The following is a 13899-nucleotide window of genomic DNA, read 5'->3' as shown; positions in this document are numbered from 1 at the left end:
ATTGGCATAGGGCAGGATTCTTCCACTTCCTGCTTATTAGTTCCATGGCTGCCACTAAAAGAAACACCTCACTAACAGCTTGTAATGAACACCAATAAACCATGTGCTGGTAAATAATAAATATATGTAATTATCTGATATGGCGATTACAAGTATAACTGATGTTGTTGCATGACTCAGCTCTGAATATTATAGCTGAATAAGATTTTACTAGCTAATCACAACACAGTAGCTAGGAACCTGAGTTTTCACCAGGCCTTCCTCTCATGTAGATGATGCTATATGCTATTCTTCTCTTCTCAGGTGTTACAAGCTAAGATTAGCACCTGTAATAAACAGCACATTCTCTGCTGCAAATTTCCACCAAAAATATGTTATTGTCTGTAATCTTAACTCTGCCAACATATCTCTACACCTACAAATCATTCTTGCAAAGTGTTGAGCTATGTGGTCAAGATCTAGCAAAACTTTTAATGGTATGCTTAACTTTAAGCATCCAGTGTCCTCTTACAAAAGGTGTACAACTAAGCACTGCATCACTGTTTGCAGGACTGGGGTCAGAGAGTTCAGGAATGCTTTGCAAAGCATGCATTAAGGCATGGAGCCCATAGGTACATAAGAATGGTTCTACTTATTGTACAGGAAAAGAAATCCAGACCTGAGGAAGTGAAAAAATGACATCCCTCCCCAAAAGGTATCATAGCAGGGATGAATGCAGTGATACAGGTAACAAGTGAAGGTGCTCAGGAGAAGCACAGTGGCTACTGGTTGCATGACCTAGAACATGTGTGTCCTCCAAGGCTGTCCTGGGGGCCTGCAGCCCCTTCGCTGTCCAGGTGAACCTGCTCTGCAGTGGCAGAGTCAGAACTGCTGGATCCCTGCTCCTCCTTCCAGCCTGATGGAGGATGTCTCTGTCTATTCGTCATTCACCATTTGTCCTTATGGTATAGATCCTAGAGGATTTAATCTTAAAAATTCAACTCAAGCTCTTATGGTGAAAAGCACAAAGACCTATTCTGACCATGAATCTGAGTTTCAGTTGTGGATACATAGAGAATTGAAACCTGAAAGCTGAGTCTCTCGTGAGAGTCACTCTCACAAATAATTTGTAAAATGCTCACCAAAGAGACTGCACTGATGTCACACATTTCCACGCTTGTTAGCTCTGTGAGTGACCAGAGCATCCTGCTAGGCTTGCACAGCAGGAGGAAGTGCTGAGCACCCTCAAGGGCCTGGGCAGCTACTTTTCCCCTGGTTTAGCATAGCAGCAGAAGAAGCCTGTAAAGACTATGACATATCCACAGCTGGACTAGACAGGGCAGGCTTTGTCCAGATGCTTCTGTGTGCTACTGCTAAGGTTGTCCTTGGAACCAAGCTCTGTTTGGCACAGAAGAGAAACATCCTGTATGCAGCCTTCATTTTACCAAGCTTGCTGGCTTTTCCCACTGCCTGATTAAACTGCACTCGTTCTACCACCCACAAGCTAGCTGGCCTAGAAAAGAGGGCTGAATTTGGCCCAGACGGCCAAACTACTATGAAAAAGGCAATTTTCATTATCTGCCCAGCAAGTTAGTGCTAGAAAGCCCTTATAAGTTTTGTGTGCTGTTTTGCGAAGCTGGCTCATCTAAAGGAAAGGCTTTAAAAATGAATCACAAGGAAAATAACCTACCTTATTCCTTCACATGCAGAGGCAGGAGAGAAAGAAAACTGGTTATCCTTGCAGCTGTCCTACTGCACTGTCCCCTAGGTCTGAACGGTCTGTCCTGGAATGGTGAGAGGGAATGGGAGAGGAACATTTCAGATGTACTCACGTGGGGCAGCAGTGATTTTGCTCTACAATAATAATAAGCATTCAGGGAGAGGGAAAAGAGAAGATCAGCAAGCTTTCATAGGGCAAACATACATCTCAGTCTGGCAGAAATGTATCACGGCAATCCTCTCTCAGGCTCTTTGGGTGGGCATGTTTATAACAGACAACGCAGAGCACTAGCAGGGGCATGAGGAAAACACAGCGGCAGCAGAGGAAAAGTTTGGTTAGACCTCCTGAGCTCATCAGAGCACTCCTGACTGCAATTCTGGTGACACTTCCTATCTGCGGCCCTCGTACACATGGGGTCTGACAGAGTGTGGTCCTCTTGGGTCCTGCACACACCAGCACCACTGAATACACAGCCTGCATGAGCTGGCTCTTTGGTCTGCTTTGGAACATGGTCTAATGTGTGTCTCAAATTGGTTTTTGCATGAGCTGCCTCGTTAACCCTGGAGCTGCTGATGCAGCAACTGCTCTAATGAATGCAAGGTGCAAAGTGGCATGTTTCCCTTTGATTTCTCATGTTCTGTAGATATCTCCTGTTTTACATTTCGAAGGGATCTTTTACATGTTTCTCATTCTTTTCATCTGCCCTGCCTTTTATCTCCAAAAAATCATAGTTCACTTAAAGAGTATGGGTAGCTCCTCACATCCAGTCAAGCTGTGCTGGGAGCAGGATGGGGCTGGGAAGAGAAGAAGGGAAAAGGGAAAACTCAGGTGGCTTCAAGTATCTCTACCCCATCCAGGACCGTGGGATGGATGAGTGCTGTCTTGCATGTCTACAACATGCTGGGAGGCAGCAGGTCCAAGTGCGCAATGTTACAGGTCATTTCACATGATCAAAAAGTAGCTGATGGAGAGCTCAGATTCTTACTGGGATGGCTTGCACACTTCTGGGCCACTTCCTTGTGAGCTTTTTTTTCAACCTCTGAAGCAGTGTGTCTAGAGAGTGGGACCAAAGAAACCTAGTGCTTGAAAAAGCCCAACACGCTGTCATTTTGACTGCCAGTCCTGCAAAAGCCTCTTTTGATACCTTCCAGACAAATGTATTATTCTTGTGGTAATTTGGCATGAATTTACTCCCCTACTTGTAAAGTTTGCCAGGTGCCTTGTTGTTCATAAACCCAACCCCAGCGCTATTAAGGAGCCAGGAATGAAAACAAGCCGCGGTGACGTGCCGGTGGTACAAAATGCTCTCATCACTGGAGGCCAGCAGCAAGGACAGGGGTGTACTGCATGAGCTAATATCCGAATGGCAGCCAAGAGGTTGACTGTGCATTCTCATTTCCTCTGCTTCAAGAGGTTAAAGGTGGGCTTTTCATGTTCTTAAAGCGTGGCTTTGATTTTTGATGACTCAAACTAATCATACGTGGTTGGACACCCATATTTATAGTAGATTGCATCTTCTGGTAGCTCACTCACCACCCCAATGCTCTCTACCCTTTTAAGGAGGAGCTGGGAGTTATCAGCTAGTCGTATATGCATTTTGAATTGTATATTCATTTTGAAAGCTTCAGCCTTTTCTCTCTGCGGTTACTTGCTGCTGAGAGCCTATCGCTGCTTGTTTCCTTATCTTACACGCCCCCTCGCTCACACCGTGTCCCTAATTTTTTTGGCAGTGAACTCTGCCGATGCAGGACTTGTCCAAGTCCTCCTCCCAGCTCTCCCAGTAACCTTTACAGGAAGAAGTGTCTCATTAAATGTGAGGTGTTAACTGCTCTCCTGCCTACATATTCCAAGATGTTTCCTGCTCATATTTCAAGAGCGGCCTGTAATGTTGCAACCCCCACTGGGGCCATTCTGTCAGTCCAAGCATTTAATTAGCTAATTACAACCTGCTGACATGAATACACAGAATATGGTGTTCGAAGAGCAATTTTTTTTTTCAATTCATTTATTATTAACCCCCAGTAAACATCTGATATGCTCTTCCCCGAGGGGACAGCGTGGTAATTGGTCCCTTGAACACTGAGTTCTCTTTCTAATCTGCCTGAGCTGGAGCCGAGTGTCACCATCTGTCAGTGTTTGCATATACAGCCCACCACGCATTTCACATGGTGAAAGTAGAGAAAGAGAAAAAGGAAGCAGAAAAATCTCAGAGAAGGATTTTGAATATAGTCAGGACCCAGCTCCTCTGCATGGCATTCATCGCTCACACATCTGTACCCTGCCCAGCAGGCAGTGCAGAGGGCCCAGTTGAAACATCCTTCACAGGGTGCTGCACTAATTGGGCTGGCTCTTTTTACCCTTTCTTTCTTCCACGTTTCATCAGATTTCTGCATAATGTTTGAGGTAAGGGTGGAAATGACTTCCACTCAAGCGCTCTGACTGAAGTGTCACAAAATAGCAATAGTTAAGTTATGTTTTTGGAGGGGGGAGATGGATGCTTTACAAGTATGAAAAAGCTGGAAAGTATTATGGGCATCTGATCCTGGGTAAAACACCATAGCTGGAAAAAATCTCTTGTACACAAAATCTCTTGTACACAAGATGTACCAAACTAAACTTGTCTGGTCTGCTTCAGTGCTCCTGAAAGGAGAAAGACTGATATTTGTGTTTTGGCAGTAACGATTGCCAAAACAAAGTAAATGCTGGAAAATATTTAGAAAAAGCAAAGTTTTAGATGTTGATTGTGCCAATAGAGACATTTCTGCTTAATGTGATGAGGAGTTTCTCTAATGGGTACTTTGTCTGGAGCATTTTCACAATGGTAAATGTCAGGTTCCACTGTCAGAAAGCAATTTCAAGGTAGGGACACGGAAAGAGAGACAGGTGAATCTGAGAATTGTGTCTTTGGGCTTATAAAAATGAGAATTGCCCACAGCTGCCTGGGAGGAAAAAGTAGCAGAATCTAGAGGAAACAGAAAGAGAGTCTGGAATGAGAAAAATGAATAAAATTTGAGGTCAAAGAAGGAATGGGGGAAGACCAAAGTACCTTGAGCTAGTTGCTTCAAAAGCAACTGGAGACAGTCTCTCTGCCATCCTGCACAGACTGGGGGAGCTGGCAGTTAGCCAGAACTCGTCCAGTACAGGATGAATCAAGCACAGGCAATGCACAGGTATCATCACTGAGCCTGACCGAGCCTTACTGAAATCCAGGTGTTTGACCCTGGGAGTAGAAAAAAATATTATCCTGCAGTGGCTGTATGGATTAGAAAGAGTTTAACTTCTGGCTAGATGACTTTGGCTACAAATATGACAGTATTAGTGCTCTGACAGTGCTAGCATATCTTTTTTGTGGGGGTCTGTGAGCAAGTAGCACAGAACCTAACAGCCAGTTAACAGCATTTTCTAATGCAGTGTACTAAATATACAAAAAAATGTATTTAAAACATGATCATGTAGCACAGTCTCTGCTTTAGAAAATCTTGGGCTGCAATTCCTCTACAGACTAGTGACATTTTGGCATCCTGAAAGATCCTTTAAAGGTTTTGAGGGAAAATCCCCATGGCCATACACAGTTTTCAGAGGGAAAACTAAGATCCAAAGTGGAAGGCCAGAAACATTGTTTTTACTCATTATAAAAGCAAGGTCCACTTCAGCCTTTAGCTTTAGGAACCTGGTCTGAAGCTGGTCTTACTTCAGAGACAGGTAGGGTTTGGATCTGGTCCATCTCCTTCTACAAAAGAAAGGTTTGGTTCTGATAAGACGTTTTGCATGTGGTCCACTATAGCAAAGAGGTCTGCAATGCCTGCTTTGGGATACGCTTTCTTTCCAAACCCTGTTGGTGGCTGGCTGAGTCTCGGTGGGCAGGCTGGCAGGGGACGTGGTGAGTGCTCTTTCCTGAGGAAGCCCTGTACAATGTCTCCTTTTGATGTCTGGGCATCCCTTTGCACATGACCGCAGGTGTCCCATTTTGTGCTCCAATAGAGTCTGATTTACAGCGAGCATTCGGGATGAGCCAGCAGGAAGGGGGGGAAACCGCATGTTTCCACCTGGGGGGAGGTGACATCGCAGCCTCAGCAGTGCTGCTTGGCCTCGAGGCCCTGACTTGCCTCGTGGGCTACCGCAGCGGGCTGCCCGCGTCGGCGCGCAGGAGAGCAGCTGCTCCTGGAGATTCAATTAAAGCTACCCTGGGTATTCAAGGCATCTCTTACACGGCTCCACGGCCCTGCTGCTGCTCCGTGGTCCTGCTCTTTTACATGTGGCAGCTGGCTGCAGAGCTAAGGCAATGGGCCCTCTGCCACCTCTCGGAGCAAGGCTCAGACAGGCACCAGTCACTTCCAGCTCATGCTGTTAAGCCTTCCCTTCCACGCACGAGGGATTTCTGTGCACGATTCTGACCGTTCTGAGTGAGGAGAGGACAGGGCCCTTGTCGTGGGCCCGTGGCACATTTCTGTTAAGCAGGTTTTGGGTAGGTGCCATGCACAGATGGATACAAAGCGTTTCAGCTGTTCTCTAGCTGTTTGCTGCAACAAAGGGACACAATAATTTCACTGAACCCTGCTGAGACTGTAGAAAATGTTTCTCTTCTCTTTTAACTGCTCTTGGCTCTTTTTTTTAATGCAGCATTATTCAAACAGGTTGGCTACTGACAACTGAGATCATGATGGCAAAGACAGTTTAAAAAATATCATGAATTAATTATTTTCTACCATACCCAGCTATATCACTTATCAAGCCTTCAATAGGAGTACTGGCCCAGCTCTCTTACCATGTGCACACTAATGGCTTGCTCCTCTATTATCCCTTTTGATCAGTCACAGGTGGACAGCAAGGCTTCCTCCTTGTCTGTTGAAAAAGGTGCACAGTGTTGTCAGGGTGATTATATCTAATTACATCCTGGTTAATTATCAAACATGAATAATTATAGCAGAACTACTCTCCTCCAGAGATAGGTGCATCTTCCAGATGTCACACTGTGGTTGCCATAGGGCAATTTCCTGAGACCTTTTATCAGGATGCACCTGCTATAGAAAGGGACTGTTGAGGAGCCGCTGAAGCCCATTAGGGACTGAACAGTCCAGTAGTCTTTATTTGCCCTCCCTGACCTTACAGCTAATTGGGCTGGATCACTTTCTGTTATTTGTACTGGTAATGTGGTTTACATTTCCCTCACTGGACTACATTCACTGATGTCATTGTACTTGTTAATGCCAATTCATCTTTTTTTATATATATTCTTTTTCTTCCTCTCTTGCATTTTCTCTTTTTCTTTCACCTGTTCCTTATCTCCCAAATGCCAGCTTCCTCTCTCCACCCCTAACACTCTCTCAGCTTCTGCCTGTGCTGAATGCAAAAGACAAAATTATGTTAAGACATACAAAAGAGAAAGAGCTGCTTGGAGGGGCTGGGGAGAGAAGAAAGGGTATACATAGTATCACAGGGGTGTGGGAATCAACTTGTATGCAAGGCTGAGTGCTGGCCGGGATGCTATTGCATAAAACCTCTATTCCTATCATCTCCCTTCCCAAGTCAGAAGGGACCATGCTATTTCACCCATCTAAAAATTGGCTCATTATGGCCTTTGTCCTGTTTTTGGAACCCCCTACCAGAAATGGGTAGGGAAGAGCTGCATGAGGTCTTTGCATGCTGGCGTCACCCCCCCACGCACACACACAGCCTCTTGGTGGCTGCCATCAGCAGACCCAGGCCCCAGCTCCCCTGCTGCACGTCGACTCCAGCTCTCATTTCCAGGACAGATTTCAAAAATGTGTGCAGAGGCTGCAATGACCACAGATCACTTGGGGGGTAGGATGGGACCTTAAGGCAGAAAATGAAAAGGTGGCCCAGCAAAGAAAGAAATATTGCATAAGTGAAGGAGCTGCCTTAAATGCATGTGACTCTGAAGCAAGGAGGTGACCTGGCACATTCTGACAGTGAGCTCCTCAGGCACCTGGTCAGGCAGAGTAGAAGTAGGGACCTGCCAGACAACTCTGCTCGGAGCTGGGGCTCTGCCAGGGAGCCTCACAGGGCGCCCAAGTCACGATATTGCAACATCAGGATTGCCCTGTGCATGCACCCATATGACTGCATTTAATGCCTCTGTGAGTGTCAGTGACATGAATGAAACTGGTTTCCCCACTACACAAGCACTGGCACGCTGCAGTGCTGGCTACCACCCAATACCCACCACCATCTCAGGGTGCCATGCCCAGCCAGTGCTGGTCCATCATCTTTCCTCCCCCACTGCCCCAGAGAGAAACACCTCTGACTCTCAGCTTCCCCCTGTGCTTATAAAAAGCCTGCGGGCTGCAGCATGGGACTTGTACATGTCATGGAGCTACGCCTCAGCCAGCCAGGACAGTGGCGCTGGCTTCGTATCTTCACTGGCCTTGTTTGTCCTCTTCTGAACTTACTTCTAATGTTGCCCTGGGGAACAGATAGCGCCCCTCATTCATGCACATTCCCTTGTAACCAATGTGGTGCAGCTTCTAGTGTGAATCTTGTGGACTTCCAGTCCAACAAAACCCATACAGCCACTTCCCATCTCTGTCCTCTGTTGTCATTGCCCTGCTTAGCTCAGCCCAACAAGTTCAGTCCAAGAGGTCCCAGGGCCTCCTTAGAAACTGGAAACCTTTCACTTCCTGGCAGAGTCCTAACATGCTCTAGATACCCCCAAAAACCTGTGGCCTGAATTATTTGGCTGACCTGTCTACCTGAGAACTAAAGCACTTCTTGTCTCTTTTGGTCTCATTTACTGTCATTGTCAGCCTGGTTGGTAGATGATAGTTGGTAGACAGTTTCAAAACATTATTTAGGCAAAAAATGACTAAGGAACAAATAGCTAACATTTATATCAATAATAGCAAAGCCTACCTCCTGTTAAGTAATTCTAGGGTCAGGAAAGCTGTCACTGCATGACCTTGTGAGGTTAACTGAAACGCAATCAGTTCTCCTCAAAACTTTAATCTATCTTCAAACATGTTAGAGAGCAACCTCTGGTGTAGACACTGAGGTGCCCATTGTGCTGTGGGTATTCAGTACGTGACATTACCCCCATTCTAGCAACATTTGCAAGGACAGTCCTAATGTATGTATTTTGGTTGACTAGATTAGGTGGTAGCAATCACCTCAAAACCCATGTGTTCATATAGTCCACTCCATTGTCCTACCACTTACCTTTCCCATGCCCCACCACTGATTCTGTAAGGTCTCCCCAGCCTGTCTTTATTTGTTCTGTGAAAATTGTGAATATCTCTGACAACATATAAACAAAAAATAATTAAAAAAAACATTTATTGTATTGGATTCAAGGTAACATATGACTGCTTTCCATTCAAAGGCCATTCCATAGTTTGCACTGTGGGCAAGGGTAATGGAGAAACAGCAGCTCAAGAGCATCCCAGAAACTTCTCTATATAAATACATGTTAAGCATGTGCAAATAGTTTGTATTAAACACACTTAAATGCTTCATTTCATGCCATAATTCACTAGCTATGAAGAGACCTCAAAGACTTTTGTCATAAGTGTCTTGCTCGGTCCTTACCCCAAAACATCCTTACCATCCCTTTATAAAAAAAATTTTAAAAAAGAGCTATCAGTTTCTGCTATAGCTTTTGGTCCTTCCGGTGCCCACTGAGGGAGCTTGGGAATCTTTGATAAAGAGGCAGAGAGAGAGCATGTTAACCTAGGAGCTGCCACAATAGAGCAAACCTGAGGTTCATCTAATCCCTGACCAATATTCATCAGCACCAGATGTTTCAGAAGAAGGTATAAGAAACCCAAACCAGAAAGGTATGGAACAATCTGACTGTATTAATATCTCAACTTTAAATACTGACTTAACATCTGATATAATAGTGTTATACAAACAAGGCTTTGTTGTAGACACTAATGGCTCTTCCAGGGTTTATTAGTATAATTCTGTTTATTCTTGTTACAGTACACATGCCAAGCCCCACTTTGAGCCTTAGTATTTTTTTGGGCTGAAAAGACATATCTACAGTAACATTTTAATTTAGTTCTGAAGTGTGCTTTTGAATCAAATCTCCCAGTTGCCCCTATATATCACACTTCAGTTTACAGAGTGGAGTGTCCTCAGAGTGAATTTCTATCAGACAAAAATAAACCACAATATGACCCCAAGGAACACAACTCACAAGCTGCTGCTGATGGATGTCCAGCCCATGGAATCAGAGTAGGTCTAGTCCAGTGTAAAAGCCTGTAACACGTATAGCGTGGATGTCAGGTCCTCAGCACCTGAGTGTGAATACACTCTACAGGCCCACTCCTATTGTGCCGCACTACTTGCTAATATAGGCCTAGCCATTGATGCCTGGTGGCAATGAGTCTAATGATACGTGCGTGGAAATATTTTTCTTTTATTAAATCAGTTCTGAAACTACTACTTTTTCAATTCATTCACTCATCTTTTGCTCCTGAATTGTAATACAAGCCAAACAGGCTTTCTATTTACTGGCTTTATACCACCTCCTATGTTTACAATACTTATACCATGTCACCTCTTTTTCTTCTTTTTTTGAAGGTAAACTATCCAAGTCTTTTCAGTCTCTGCTCACATGAGCGATTTCACATGTCCTTAGCTGTTCTTGTAACCTTTCTCTCAACTCCAACTTGCTTTGGTGTAGTCTTCTTGTGTAATTTGGGAGTATTGGATGACCAATACTGCATATGTTACTCCAAATGTGAATGCATCACTAAGTGAGATTATTAACTGCTTTTATTTTACATATTATTCTCTTTCTTGTTCTTTATGCAGTCTAACATCTTGCCTGAACAATAAATTAGAGCTGTGCTCTGCGTCCAAATGATCATTGAGCTGTCCACCGTGAAACTCAGCTGCTTTTCCCAAGCCACTGCAGGTAATTGAGAGCCCTGTAAGGCATATAAGCACATCCATTTTTTCTCCCCTTCCATGTGCAACACTTTGTCTGAACAGAGCTGAACTTTGTCTGACACCATGTTACCCATTCATCTAGTAGGATTAGGTGCCTCTGAAGTTTCTCACAGCCTTTTCAGAATTTGACTAACTCTGTACACATTATTTGCAGATTTGGTTAGTTCACAGCCACCTTTTCCAGATCTTTACTGAATATCCTGAGCAACCCAGGAGGCAGTATGGAACATCAAATAACCCAAAAGGCAATTTTTTTCCATGTTGAAATGTAGACATTTAAACCTACTCTATGTCTCCTATCTCAAAGTTAATTAAAACTCATATACCAACAAGAGTCACACTGGACATAAAAAACTTGCTCTTTTTTGCCCCTCTCTCAGCACCTAGAGCTGTCCCATGCACAAAGGTGCAACCAGAGGAAACAAGAATCCATTAAGGTTAGCTAGAGGAGGATTTTTTCCCTAAGATCACTCCAAAACACGAAGAATGGCTGTGGCTCTTAGTGGTATCCACTAACAGGTCTATGGCTCCAAGAGACAATTTCCTTCTATTCTATTATAATTAAACCACCACCATTCTTCTTTATTCCTCTGTTAGCCCATGCATGCCTGAGGTTCCAGGAGTGCTGAGTTCCTGTCCCTATTTTTACTTCTTTTTGATTTTAAGGGAAGAATAGTGCACAATATGGCATTGCCCAAGTGTGGCAGACTCAAACATGGCAATGAAGAGAAGGACAGGAAAGGTGCCAAGCATGAATTAAGTCTGCATTCTGTCAGAACAACGCTGCATCCTACAGACGTGTCCTGAAGCACACAGCACCCTAGCGATAATTTCACAGAATTAATTTTCCCAAAATGAAAAAAGGCAATGGCATAGAAAAGACGAGGCAAATTACCAACACTAATCAGTCTCCCTCTCTCTCTTCCCTTTCTCCTTCTATGATAATTATGATAATTAACAAGCTAACAAGCTTCTAGTAAAAACAGTTCCAGAATTTCAATGTATAATTAATATTTACATCCATAACAAGTTGTCATTTATGGTGCATGTTGATTTTCTTTTTTCAAAAGAAGCTATGCTTTATACTCAGAAAAGAAAAATCCTTTGAGAATATGCACTAAAAAAGGCATCCTGAATTCAGAAGCCTTGTCCTTATTTGCTATTTATTTATGTAGGGATATGCAAGTGTTTTAACATCTGGGCTTCTTACAAATTATAAGTGCACATATATAAACACATCCAGTTTACTTCTTTTTCTTCACAGAAAAGAAGACCACAAATCCACCACCATACTCCAGAAACAGACACATCCAAAATGCACTTGTGTTTCAGGCAGATCCTGCATGTTATATCATCGTTTAGTGACCTGTAAAGCCAAGTTCAGGTGTCCAGTCACTTGCAGAAATGAGGGACCATTACCACACAAAACTGTGCTGCTTGTTCTGGCGTGTTTTCTCTGAGGAACCCAGAGCAGTAACTCTCTACCTGCTGGGGAATACAGAGTAGGAGGCAAGTACTTCACTAAAACGGGCTCAAATTCCTCGGTCCTCATGCAGAAAAGTAGCCATGCTCGGATATCACAGTGATGATGGACAAGAGATGCATAGAGAAAAAACAGTCAACAGCCACTTCTCTTAGAGTATAAAAGCATCGCCCACAATCAGCGGGGTAAACCAGCATCAAAGGACACCTAAAAGTTCCAGCTCCTGCTTTACAGCTTCAAGACTTCTTACACCCTAAGAAATAAGAAAGATACAGTCTCGAGGGCAGATACTGACTGAGTACCTCTTAATCCATCCTTATACCATGCCCTTCATCTCATCCCATGGCAAAAGGCTCTCGTTGACCCTCACAACACCATGGCACTTGGAAGGAGTTACTGCAGGAGACAGGACAATCATTCACAGGATAGGAAAAAAAATTGCAAGTGATGAAGCAAATCAGTATGCAGATGCAGAGAAGAGAAGTAATGGGCCAAGAAAAAATCTAGGAAGAGTTACTGCCCTTATTCATTAATATTTGACCCAACAGCGTATGTTCTTTGGCCAACTGGTTTTCAGATTTTTTTTATTCCCCACGGGTACAATAACCAAATCTTCAAAGGAAGAATAGGTGGTTGTTTGAAGGGCTTGTTCTGCCAGGAGGAAACCCCGCCGTGGGACAACGCTGCTGCAGGATGGGAGAGCCAACCTCATTATTCTAGCTCCCTCCGGTGGAGACCACAGCACACACTCCGGGTGTGACGTGCTCGGCAGAAGGGTGGGGAGCGGGGAAACAAGGGCACCAAAAAGGGCGGGAATACATACTTGGAAAACTTAAGGTGGCTTTGAGTTTTTCTAAGACACAGGAATTTAGTGACAGGAAAGGAGCTTTAAATATCCACAACACTAGAGAGAAATTTATAGAAGTAGCCAACTTCTGAAGGAAGTCTACGTTTGGTATTTAAATTAGAACTGAAAGTACATTTCTATAAGAGGGAAGAAGGAACTGAATTCTGGCATTTACTTCTTTGCTAGATTAGATTAAACATTTGTCTAGACATACAGCCAGGTCCACAGAACCTGAGCTAGTTAGAACAGTTTGGTAAATCACTTCTCACACCCTGGCTGTGGAGGTGTGTATAAGCATTCATCTACACCGAATAATCATTTTGTACAATATTTCAAGAGAAAAAAATAGAGTCATGAGCTTGTGCTTCTTCCAAACTACTTGGCAGATAGATCCCTTCCAAATGTTGACAGTAGAGTCATCTTTCAGGTGTTTTTCAAGTGACTTGCAAACTTTGAATGCATCCTCGACAATGAACAGAAATTATGGATTACATCCATCTTGGTGGGATACTGGCACAGAATTGATTAAACACACACAGAAAATCAGAACTGAAATTGATCTTGTGTACAAACCTAGACAATTCCTTCTAAGCTGTGTCGCCTGTAGTTATTTCAAACCTGAAGGAGGGGTCCTTTGAAAAGTATGGTACAGAGGATTCTCAGCAGCTGTTGAACCACATGTTTGAATGATAAGGGCAAAAAAATAACATGGTAGATTTAGATTTCTTCTATAAAGCATTTCACCTGGTGCCATGTGGTATTTTGATTAAGAAACTGTGACACTACAAGATCAAAGCTCTTGGATTAAACTTATTAAAAATTAACTGATAGTTCTCAAAGTGCAATTTAAAATGGGAAATTTTTATCATGGGTGTCAATCTCTGGTGAGTGGGTGTGCCTTTTATACATATAATGCTTGCTAATTTATTTATTTATTTATCAGTTGCCTGGGGAAAA

Source organism: Apteryx mantelli, chromosome 3, assembly GCF_036417845.1.
Source record: "Apteryx mantelli isolate bAptMan1 chromosome 3, bAptMan1.hap1, whole genome shotgun sequence".
NCBI classification, from domain to species: domain Eukaryota; kingdom Metazoa; phylum Chordata; class Aves; order Apterygiformes; family Apterygidae; genus Apteryx; species Apteryx mantelli.
Note: the sequence above shows the minus strand (reverse complement) of the source record.